This window comes from Oncorhynchus masou, unplaced genomic scaffold, assembly GCF_036934945.1.
Source record: "Oncorhynchus masou masou isolate Uvic2021 unplaced genomic scaffold, UVic_Omas_1.1 unplaced_scaffold_8447, whole genome shotgun sequence".
Lineage (NCBI taxonomy): Eukaryota > Metazoa > Chordata > Actinopteri > Salmoniformes > Salmonidae > Oncorhynchus > Oncorhynchus masou.
The window spans coordinates 1-12,544 of NW_027014915.1; the positions used below are offsets into that span (position 1 = coordinate 1).

General features: G+C 45.1%; 1 pseudogene; it reads left to right on the forward strand.

Annotated features, from left to right (window-relative positions):
* The first annotated feature begins 3,701 nt into the window (after positions 1–3,701).
* Positions 3,702–10,014, forward strand: LOC135537810 (tyrosinase-like; annotated as a pseudogene).
* Positions 10,015–12,544: the final 2,530 nt, after the last annotated feature.

Below are 12,544 nucleotides of genomic sequence, written 5' to 3' on the forward strand. Positions count from 1 at the left end.
TCATGACAAATAAAAAAGAAACACCAATCAGGAGGATACAGACATCTCAAGAGGTGTGCTTAGATATGCAGAAAAATAGACATGTTTTGTTAACTCTTGATACTCCCCATCCCGGATCCGGGATTGTGAATAAAGCCTCAGGCTCATTAGTATAACGCAACGTTAACGATTTCTGAAAATCGCAAATAAAATGAAAATAATGCGCCTGCTCTCAAGCTTAGCCTTTTCTTAACAACACTGTCATCTCAGATTTTCAAAATATGCTTTTGAACCATAGCAATTCACTAATTTGTGTAAGAGTACGCTAAGCTAGCTTAGCATTTTGAGTAGCATTTAGCACGCAACATTTACACAAAAACCAGATAAGCAAATAAATAAAATCATTTACCTTTGAAGAGCTTCAGATGTTTTCAATGAGGAGACTCTCAGTTACATAGCAAATGTTCAGTTTTTCCTGAAAGAATCTTTGTGTAGGAGAAATCGCTCCGTTTTGTACATCACATTTGGCTACCGAAACGAACCGAAAATTCAGTCACCAACAACGTCAAACTTTTTCCGAATGAACTCCATAATATCGACCGAAACATGGCAAACGTTGTTTGGAATCAATCCTCAAGGTGTTTTTTCACATATCTCTTCATTGATATGCAGTTCGTGGAAGCCTGCTTCCCCCTCAGAATCGCATGGAAAAATACCAGCAGCTGAAAAAGACGCACCAATTTCGACGGAGGACACCGGGCGGACACCTGGAAAATGTAGTCTCTTATGGTCAATCTTCCAATGATATGCCTACAAATACGTCACAATGCTGCAGACACCTTGGGGAAACGACAGAAAGGGCAGGCTCATTCCTCTCATATTCACAGCCATATAAGGAGACAATGGAAAACGGAGCCTCAAAAATCCTGCTGGTTTCCTGGATGCCGTTTCATCTTGGTTTTGCCTGTAGCTCCTGTTCTAGGGCACACACAGAGAATATCTTTGCAGTTCTGGAAACGTCAGAGTGTTTTCTTTCCAAAGCTATCAATTATATGCATAGTTGAGCATCTTTTTGTGACAAAATATCTTGTTTAAAACGGGAACGTTTTTCATCCAAAAATGAAATAGCACCCCCAGAGTTTCAAGAGGTTAATAGAATTAAGAATAATGAGTGTGCCTCTAGATTGCAGGAATAAGCTGTTTCTGGTGTTTGAAAAATGCTAAATTCTCCAACTTCTGGACTGAGGACCACCCTCCAGCAGCACATGCAGATTTTTGGGGTGCATGACGTCCAGTGGTGTAAAGTACTTAAGTAGAAAATACTTGAAAGTACTACTTAAGTATTTTTTTGGTACGTGTACTTTACTTTACTATTTATATTTTTGACTACTTTTACTTTTACTTCACTACATTCCTAAACAAAATAATATAACAGGACAGGAAAATGGTCGAATTCACGCACTTATCAAGAGAACACGTACTCATCCGTACTGCTTCTGATCTGGCAGACTCACTAAATACAAATCCATCGTTTGTAAATGATGTCTGAGTGTTGGAGTACCCTTGGCTAGCCATACATTATTAAAACGTCTGCTTTGCTTAATATAAGGATTTTTAAAGGATTTATACTTTTACTTTTGATAATTAAATATATTTCAGCAATTACATATACTTTTGATACTTAAGTATATTTAGAAACAAATACCTTTAGACTTTTACTCAAGTAGTATTTTACTGGATGACTTTCACTTTTACTTGAGTAACTTTCTATTGAGGTATCTTTACTTTGACTCAAGTACGACAATTGGGTTCTTTTTTCACCACTGATGATGCCCCTGAACTCAACCGTTATAAATGTTCATCTTCACATTTAACTGAGTGCAGGATTTGATATATACATAGCCTATAACATCGTTCATAGACAGGGTTTGGACAACAAAGGCATTTAGTGTTGTCTAGAGCGAATGACTCTCTCTCTCTCTGCCCAGCAGCGTGATGGTCCTGTGATGCGCTTCTCCGGCGTAAAGTGATAGGGTCGAGGGGTAACTAGCCCCTGAATTCTAAATAAATCACAGACTGCCACCAGCAAGCACCACCACACCTCCCCTCCTCCATGGTTCACGGTGGGAACCCACATGCGAGATCATCAGTTCACATACTACTGCGTCTCACAAAAGACACAGCGGTTGGGACCAAAAAATCTCCAATTTGCTCGTGTTCTTGGACAAATCAAGTCTTCTTCTTATTCAAAGCTATTGCAAGAGATGTTTTTTCACACACTGTCTGAATGAAATGAATAATAAGGGACTCAATTGTGATGTTGTGTGGAGACATTTGATTTCTGATTTATTCACCATCATGAATCATAATTGAATATGCTTATCTAGATGATTTTTTTTCCTATTACTCTCTGGGATACTGTAACGTCTGCGCTGAGATTCCGGAAACAAGTTCAGGGAGGAGCGTTTAATAAATAAACGTAACATGGCCAAACCATGAACAACACAGACAAAGACAAAGACAATGACGCCTGGGCACGGAACCAAAGGGATTGACATATATAGAGCAGGTAATCAAGGAGGTGATGGATTCCAGGTGAGTGTCATAATGCGCTGATGCGCGTAATGATGGTGACAGGTGTGCGCCTTAACGAGCAGCCTGGTGACCAGAGGCCGGAGAGGAGCACACGTGACAGTACCCCCTCCCCGACGCGCGGCTCCAGCCCAGGACCTCGACCAAGATGACGATCCCGGGATGAGGAGCGGACCAGTCACCCCTGCTAAAAAGGCGCGGGAACCTGTCGATCCCAGCTGAGCGCAGGAGCATGGCGACTTAGAGCGCGGGAGAAAGAGCATATGTGACAGATAACAGTTTGCTTTCTGAACTGACTACTACTTTCTGACTATTTTGTCTGAGGGCAAAGTGTGAAAAAAATCTGGTTTATAGTCGATTTTTAAAATAAACTAAACATTTGAAACAAAACCTAATCAAACAAAAACATTAAAAAAACAAAAATATAGGCTAGACGCCTGGCTGTAATGCTTTCTCCTATGCAATGCCAGTTTCTTGCCTGCTCAATCTTTACGCAGTGAAATACCAAACACAACACCGGACCGAATTATAATGGAGAAACGTGAAAACACTTTAATAACGACAACATAACTCTGTGGTTATGAAACTTGAAGTGAAGCACAGTAAAGGAAAGAAACGTTAACCAAAATGTCATCCTTTCTATAAAGTCACATTTCAATTGCCTTCACTGAATCCCGTAGGCTAGTGCTTTAGTGATACAAAGAAATACATGGATATGCTTTTTCTACATGTATTCACCCTTAAAGACCTTCCTGAAACCTGCAGTGTAATTAAATAAATTATATCCGTTGGTTAGTCCGTCAAAATGTATGAGAAAGACCCTCGGTGTGTGTGTGTGTGTGTGTGTGTGTTCAGGAACCACCCGCCCATGAAACAAGCTCACCCCCGGGATCATGAGGTATGTGACCACAGGTCCAGAGAGGGGAGTGTGGGGTGGGAGGAGAAGTTGAGTCGGATCTGAGGACTCTGATCTGACTGGAGTAGCTATGATGGGTTTCGTCTTATCTCACTTACTTACCAACTCCTCTTCTCAGTGACTCGAGGCACGTCAGCTGGCTGGTGTGTGTGTGACAGGACAAGACAGGCCTGGACAGCTGTGTTCGTGTTGGTGTGTGTGGTGAAGTGTTGCGATGTGGCTCTTGCTCCTCCACGGTGTGTTTTTCCTCCAGTGTGTGCGGTTATCCCAGCAGCAGTTTCCCCGTCTCTGCGCCACCACGGAGGCCCTGCTCTAAGGAGTGCTGCCCGGTCTGGGATGGGGATGGCTCGGCTTGCGGGGCCAGCTCTGCAGGGGTTCTGCCGGGATGTGGAGGTATCGGATCTACCCAACGGGCTGAATTACCCGTTCTCCGGCTTGGACGACAGAGAGAGATGGCTCTGGTGTTTTATAACCGGACCTGCCAGTGCGCCTCTAACTACTTGGGTTCAACTGCGGAGAATGCCAGTTCGGGCTGTTTGGTACTAAGTGCGGGGGAGAGGAGAGAGTCCGTGAGGCGGAACGTGTTTCACCTTTCGGCGGCGGAAAGGCGGAAACTTATCTCTTACCTCAACCTGGCCAACATACAGTCAGCCAGGATTACGTCATAGCTACCGGAACCTACCGGGAGATGAATAACGGGAGCACCCCACTGTTCTCTGACGTCTCGACCTATGACGTTTGTGTGGATGCACTACTATGTCTCGAGGAATGCTCTTCTCGGTGGACGGGGAATGTCTGGACAGATGTGGACTTCGCACACTGGGCTCCGCCTTTCTGCCGTGGCACCGTGGGTACCTGCTGCACTGGGAGCGTGATATTCGGAAGCTGACCGGGGACTTTGAATTTTCCATCCCGTACTGGGACTGGCGGGACGCGCAGGGCTGTGACGTCTGCACCGACGACCTGATGGGCGCCTGGAGCCCTCGAGACCCCAACCTCATCAGCCCGCTTCAGTGTTCTCTTCTTGGAGAGTGAGACACCTCTCATCCTCTTCTTGTCTTCCATCCTCCTCTCTTTTCTCTTCACCTCTCCTGCCTACCTATTTTCTCCTCCCTTCCTCTCATTCTCACTGTCACCTTGGCATTATTCTTAGAAGTTCACAATAGTCTCCACAGTGTTGTATTTTCATTGATGGTATGAGGAGGCCTGGAGAGGAGAGGAGGAGAAGAGTCCCCTTACACTATAGAGATGTAATCAACCAGACAGTACATGTTTCTCAACTCACAAAACGTGAATATACATTTTAATAATTCAACTCTTCTTTATTACTTTTCCTGTGATGACTTGAATACTGTGATGATATACTATCATTGTTGAGCTCCCCTGTAGCCTAGATAGGAAGGAGGACAGGAGAGGACTGGGGAGAGGAGGACAGGACAGGAGAGGACTGTGGAGAGGAGAGGAGGACAGGAGAGGACCGGGCGAGGAGAAAGAGGACAGGAGGAGAAAAGAGGAGAGGAATGGGGAGAGGAGAGGAATGGGGAGAGGAGGAGAAGAAAGGAGACGAGAGGAGATGAGGAAAAGAGGCGAAAAACTGGGGAGAGGAGATGGAAGGAGAGGAGAAAGGGTGGGGAGAGGAGGGTGGTTATCAGGAGACAGTCTGAGTACCTCATGTCTCTGCCAGAGGCCATGTTCTGTGATTAACACACACACACACACACACACACACACACACACACACACACACACACACACACACACACACACACACACACACACACACACACACACACACACACACACACACACACACACACACACACACACACACACACACATACACACAGTATTGTACAACTAACCTTGTGGGGACACAAATTCAGTCCCATTCAAAATCCTATTTTCCCTAACCCCTAACCCTAACCCTACCAAATAGGGTTATCTTCTGTATACCACCCCTACCTTGTCACAACACAACTGATTGGCTAAGACGCATTAAGAAGGAAAGAAATTCCACAAATTAACTTCTGACAAGGCACACCTGTTAATTGAAGTGCATTCCAGGTGACTACCTCATGATTCTGGTTGGGAGAATGCCAAGAGTGTCACTTTTCTGTTTACTACATGATTCCATATGTGTTATTTCATAGTTTTGATATCTTTACTATTTTTCTACACCTGCATTGCTTGCTGTTTGGGGTTTTAGACTGGGTTTCTGTATAGCACTTTGAGATATCAGCTGATGTACGAAGGGCTATATAAATATATTTGATTTGATTTGATTTGATTCTACAATGCAGAAAATAGTAAAAAATAAAGAAAAAGTCAGGAATGAGTAGGTGTGTCCAAACTTTTGACTGGTACTGCATGACCTATAATTAAGCAACAAGGCCTCAGGGCTGCTCCTATGCACGACGTTAACGCTCTTAGCCGTGGTATATTGGCCATATACCGTTAAACCCTGAGGTGCCTTATTGCTATTATAAACTGGTTACCAACGTGATTAGAACAGTAAAAATAAATGTTTTGTCATACCGTGGTATATGGTCTGATATACCATGGCTTTCAGCCAATCAGCATTCAGGGCTTGAATCAACCAGTTTATAGATCTGAGGGAAATCATTTTTCCTTCCAAAAGCTGGTAATTAAGTATGTTAAAAATAAGCTTTTCTGTGTTGGAATGGTGTGGAGTACGCACCCCAACAACAGAATAGTGTGGGCATATACCGGTCATAAAAGATATTCATGCAAGTAGACCCTGATTGGCTAGCTCATCCTCCTCTGGAGGATAATGTCATCCGCTATGAGGAAATAGCATTTTTTTAAAGATCTGTTTGAGATACAAGTTTGAGATGGGGTTTTTGAAGTGTTTTTCTCCAATTTATGCTTTGGCCACAGATGCGAGTATAGGATGAGTCAACAACTTTATTTGGGTAGGTGTTAAGAGAATATGAACTTTTAAAAGTGATATTTTCACTGGACAGTTACTTTAAAGCTTAAGCATGGCTTTAGCTCAGCAGGCCAACACAATCATGTATGCAGTCGTCCTGATTCTATAGATTTGGTGTGTGTACATGTGTGTACGTGTAGGTGATGTGTTCGCAGTATGAAGACTACAGCGTGAGGGGTGTTGTAGACGGCAGCACGTAGGGCCGTTGTTGCGTAACCCTGGCAACCACAACCGTAACTTGGTCTGTTCCGCAAGGTTTGCCAACGGCAGCAGAGGTGGAGTTCACGGTCGGTCTTCGTGACTACGACACGGAGCCATGGACGCTCCGCTAACTTCAGCTTCAGAAACACAATGGAAGGTAAGTAAGTGTGTGTGTGTGTGTTAGTTCTAGACCTCTAGAAAGTCAGTAGTTCTAGAACACTCTAGTGTCTATTGTTCTAACCTTAACTCTGTGTTGTATTCTGACCCTTGATCTCTGACCCTAACCTCCTAGGTGTCGGCAGCTCTGTGACAGGCCTGGGCACAGTGTGGTGATGAGGATGACATCTAACCACTTATCTCTGACCCCTGACCTCTAGGTTCCGGCAGCTCTGTGACAGGCCTGGGTCACAGTGTGGTGATGAGGATGATCTCTAACTCCTGAACTCTGTTTCTCAGCCCTGTCAGGCCTGGGTAACAGTGTGGTGATGAGGATGACCTTAATCCCTGAACTCTAGGTTTTGGAGGCTGTGTAACAGGCCTAGGTAACAGTGTGGTTTAGGGGGATGACCTCTAACCTTTTCTAACCTCTGACATTTTACCCTCACCATAGGTTTTGGGAACCCTCAGACAGGCCTGGGTAACAGTAGGGTGATGGGGATGTATGCCTCTCTTCACATCTTCATGAATGGCTCCATGTCTTCAGTTCAGGGTCAGCTAATGACCCTATTTTCCTACTGCACCACGCCTACGTAGACAGGTGAGCACACACACACACACACACACACACACACACACACACACACACACACACACACACACACACACACACACACACACACACACACACACACACACACACACACACACACACACACACACACACACACACACACACACTATTCACAGATGAGCTATGTACAGGTGCAGTGATCTTTGAGCTGCTCTGACATCTGGTGCTTAAAGCTAGTGAGGGAGATATGAGTCTCCAGCTTCAGAGATTTTTGCAGTTTGTTCCAGTCATTGGCAGCAGAGAACTGAAGGAGAGGCGGCCAAAGGAAGAATTGGCTCTGGGGTGACCAGTGAAATATACCTTCTGGAGCGCGTGCTACATGGTGGGTGCTGCTATGGTGACCAACAAGCTGAGATAAGGCGGTGCTTTACCTAGTAGAGACTTGTAGATAACCTGGAGCCAGTGGTTTTGGCGAGGGCCAGCCAACGAGAGCATACAGGTCGCAGTGGTGGGTAGTATGGGTTTTGTGACAAAACGGATGGCACTGGGATAGATTGCATCCAATTTGTTGAGTAGAGTGTTGGAGGCTATTTTGTAAATGACATCGCTGCTGAGGATCGGTAGGATGGTCAGTTTTACGAGGGTATGTTTGGCAGCATGAGTGAAGGATGCTTTGTTGCGAACAGGGAAGCCGATTTTTAGATTTAATTTTGGATTGGAGATGTTTAATGTGAATCTGGAAGGAGAGTTTACAGTCAACCAGACACCTAGGTTTATTTTAGTTGTCCACATATTCTAAGTCAGAACCGTCCAGAGTAGTGATGGGACAGGCGGGTAGGTGTGGGCAGCGATTGGTTGAAGAGCATGCATTTAGTTTTACTTGCATTTAAGAGCAGTTGGAAGCCATGGAAGAAGAGTTGTATGGCATTGAAGCTCATCTGAGGTTAGTTAACACAGTGTATTAAGAAAGGCCAGAGGTATACAGAATGGTGTCGCTCATGAGAGGTGCATCAAAGAATCACCAGCAGCAAGAGCGACATCATTGATGTATACAGAGAAGAGAGTCGCCCGAGGATTGAACCCTGTGGCACCCCATAGGAGAATGCCAGAGGTCTGGACAACAGGCCCTCTGATTTGACACACTGAACTCTATCGAAATAAGGACTTTATGAACCAAGCGAGGCAATCATTTGAGAAACCAAGGCTGTTGAGTCTGCCAATAAGAATGTTGTGATTGAAAGAGCCGAAAGCCTTAGCCAGGTCGATGAATACGGCTGCACAGTAATGTCTTTATCGATGGAGGTTATGATATCGTTTAGGACCTTGAGCGTGGCTGAGGTGCACCCATGACCAGCTCTGAAACCAGATTGCACAGTGGAGAAGGTACGGTGAGATTCGAAATGGTCTGTAATCTGTTTGTTAACTTGGCAAATGTCTTATTTGATACATGCAGTGTTGTAACGATGTAAATAGTTAAAGTACAAAAAGGGAAAATAAATAAACATAAATATGGGTTGTATTTACAATGGTGTTTGTTCTTCACTGTTTGCCCTTTTCTTTCTTGGCAACAGGTCACAAATCTTGCTGCTGTGATGGCACACTGTGGTATTTCACCCAGTAGATATGGGAGTTATCAAAATTGGTTTGTTTTCAAATTCTTTGGATCTGTAATCTGGGGGAAATATTTGTCTAATATGGTTATACATTTGACAGAGGTTAGGAAGTGCAGCTCAGTTTCCACCTCATTTTGTGGGCAGTGTGTACATAGGCAGACCTCGCTTCTCAATAGAAGACAGGCTATGGCGGCCTTTCTCAATAGCAAGGCTATGCTCACTAAGTCTGTACATAGTCAAAGTTTTCCCTTACGTTTATGGGTACAGTGGTCAGGTATACTGCCACTGTATACTCTGTTTAGGGCCAAATAGCGTTCGAATTTGCTCAGTTTTTTGTTCATTCTTTCCATTGAGTCAAGTAATTATCTTTGTTTTCTCGTGATTTTGCTGATCAATTCCTCTCTCTCTCTCTCTCTCTCTCTCTCTCTCTCTCTCTCTCTCTCTCTCTCTCTCTCTCTCTCCCCCTCTCTCCCTCTCTCCCTCTCTCCTCTCTCTCTCTCTAGTATCTATGAGCAGTGGTTGAGGAGACATGCTCCAGAGCAGACCCAATACCCAGAGTTCAATGCTCCCATCGGCCACAACAGGCAGTACCACATGGTGCCCTTCATACCTCTACACAGGAACATAGAATACTTCACCTCCAGCAAAGACCAGTTACGAATACTCCTACATGCTCGACTCAGGTACGCACTGTGTGTGTTGTTGGTACAGGGGCATGTTTTAATTGTGAATTCCTGAAGGATTGTAAAGGACTCTCCCTCTCCTCTCCCTCCCCTTCAGACCAGAGATATCGGAGGTTCTCAACCCTTACCTGGAACTGGATGATGGAGGCGTGGCCCTGGCTGCTAGGGGCGTTGGTCCTGGGGGCCCTGGTAGCTATGACTGTGGTTGTGGTAGCTGTGACAATGACCCGGTGTGTTGGGGTGTGTGGCCATGGCAACGTGGGGAGAAGAGTTCAGCATTTCACCTACCAGAATGGGAACCTCTCATCATCAGCAGTGATAGTGATACCCCCAACTACCACACTGTTTAGCCCCAACAACCACACTGTTTAGCCCTAACTACCCCACTGTTTAGCCCCAACTACCCCACTGTTTAGCCCCAACTACCACACTGTTTAGCCCCAACTACCATACTGTTTAGCCCCAACTACACACAGTTTAGCCCCAACTAACACATTGTTTAGCCCCAACCATTACATTGTTTAGCCCCAACCATCACACTGTTTAGCCCCAACTACCACACTGTTTAGCCCCAACTGCCCCACTGTTTAACCTCAACTACCCCAACAACCACACTGTTTAGCCCTAACTACCCCACTGTTTAGCCCCAACTACCCCACTGTTTAGCCCCAACTACCACACTGTTTAGCCCCAACTACCATACTGTTTAGCCCCAACCACCGTGACTGTTTACCCCCAACTATCAAAAATGTATAGCCCAACAATCACATTGTTTAGCCCCAACTACCACACTGTTTAGCCCCAACTACCACACTGTTTAGCCCCAACTACCACAATGTTTAGTCCCAACTACCCCACTATTTATCCCTAAAATACCATGCTGTTTAGGCCCAACTACCATACTGTTTAGCCCCAACTACCACACCATTTAGCCCCAACTACCACACTGTTTAGCCCCAAATACCTACATTGTTTAGCCACAACCACCCCACTTCTTAGCCCCAACTACCACACAGTTTAGCCCCAACTAACACACACTGTTTTAGCCCCAACTACCCCACACTGTTTAGCCCCATCCACCCCACTTTAGCCCCAACTACCCCACTATTTATCCCCAAATACCATGCTGTTTAGGCCCAACTACCATACTGTTTAGCCACAAACTACCCCACTGTTTAGCAACCAACTACCCCAACTACTACACTGTTTAGCCCCAACTATCACACTGTTTAGCCCCTACTACCACTGTTTAGCCCCAACTATCACACTGTTTCATCCTAACTACCCCACTGTTTAGCAACCAACTACCCCAACTATCACACTGTTTTGCCCCAACTACCACACTGTTTAGCCCCAACTATCACACTGTTTCATCCCAACTACCACTGTTTAGTCCCAACTACCCCACTATTTATCCCAATGCTACACGGGTTTAGCCCAAACTACCACACTGTTTAGCCCAAAACTACCCCAAATGCCACACTGTTTATCCCCAACTACCCCAAATGCCACTTGTTTAGCCCCAACTACCACACTGTTTAGCCCCAACTATCACACTGTTTTGCCCCAACTACCACACTGTTTAGCCCTAACTACCACATTGTTTAGCCCCAACTACCACAATGTTTAGTCCCAACTACCCCAATATTTTTCCCCAAATACCATGCCGTTTAGGGCTCAACTACCATACTGTTTAGCCATAACTACCCCACTGTTTAGCAACCAAATACCCCAACTACTACACTGTTTAGGCCCCAAATATCCACTGTTTAGCCCCCAACTACCACACTGTTTAGCCACAACTACCCCACTGTTTAGCAACCAACTACCCCAACTACCACACTGTTTAGCCCCAACTATCACACTGTTTAGCCCAACTACCACACTGTTTAGCCCCAACTATCACACTGTTTTGCCCCAACTATCACACTGTTTTGCCCCAACTACCACACTGTTTAGCCCCAACTATCACACTGTTTCATCCCAACTACCACACTGTTTAGTCCCAACTACCCCACTATTTATCCTTAAATACTATGCTGTTTAGGCCTAACAACCATACTGTTTAAATAACTACCACACTGTTTAGCCCCAACTACCACACTGTTTATCCCTAACTACCACACTGTTTAGCAACCAACTACCCCAACTACCACACTGTTTAGCCCCAACTACCACACTGTTTAGCCCCAACTACCACACTGTTTAGCCCCAACTACCACACTGTTTAGCAACCAACTACCCCAACTACCACACTGTTTATCCCCAACTACCACACTGTTTAGCCACAACTACCCCACTGTTTAGCAACCAACTACCACACTGTTTAGCCCCAACTATCACACTATTTAGCCCCAACTACCACACTGTTTGCCACAACTTCCCCACTGTTTAGCAACCAACTACCCCAACTACCACACTGTTTAGCCCCAACTACCACACTGTTTAGCCCCAACTACCACACTGTTTAGCCCCAACTATCACACTGTTTTGCCCCAACTACCACACTGTTTAGCCCCAACTATCACACTGTTTCATCCCAACTACCACACTGTTTAGTCATTTAACATTTACATTTACATTTAAGTCATTTAGCAGACGCTCTTATCCAGAGCGACTTACAAATTGGTGAATTCACCTTCTGACATCAGTGGAACAGCCACATTACAATAATGCATCTAAATCATTTAAGGGGGGGGTGAGAAAGGATTGCTTTATCCTATCCTAGGTATTCCTTGAAGAGGTGGGGTTTCAACTACCCCACTACCCCCAACTACCCCACTATTTATCCACAAATGCCACACTGTTTAGCCCCAACTACCACACTGTTTAGCCCAAACTACCCCAAATGCCACACTGTTTAGCCCCAACTACCCCAAA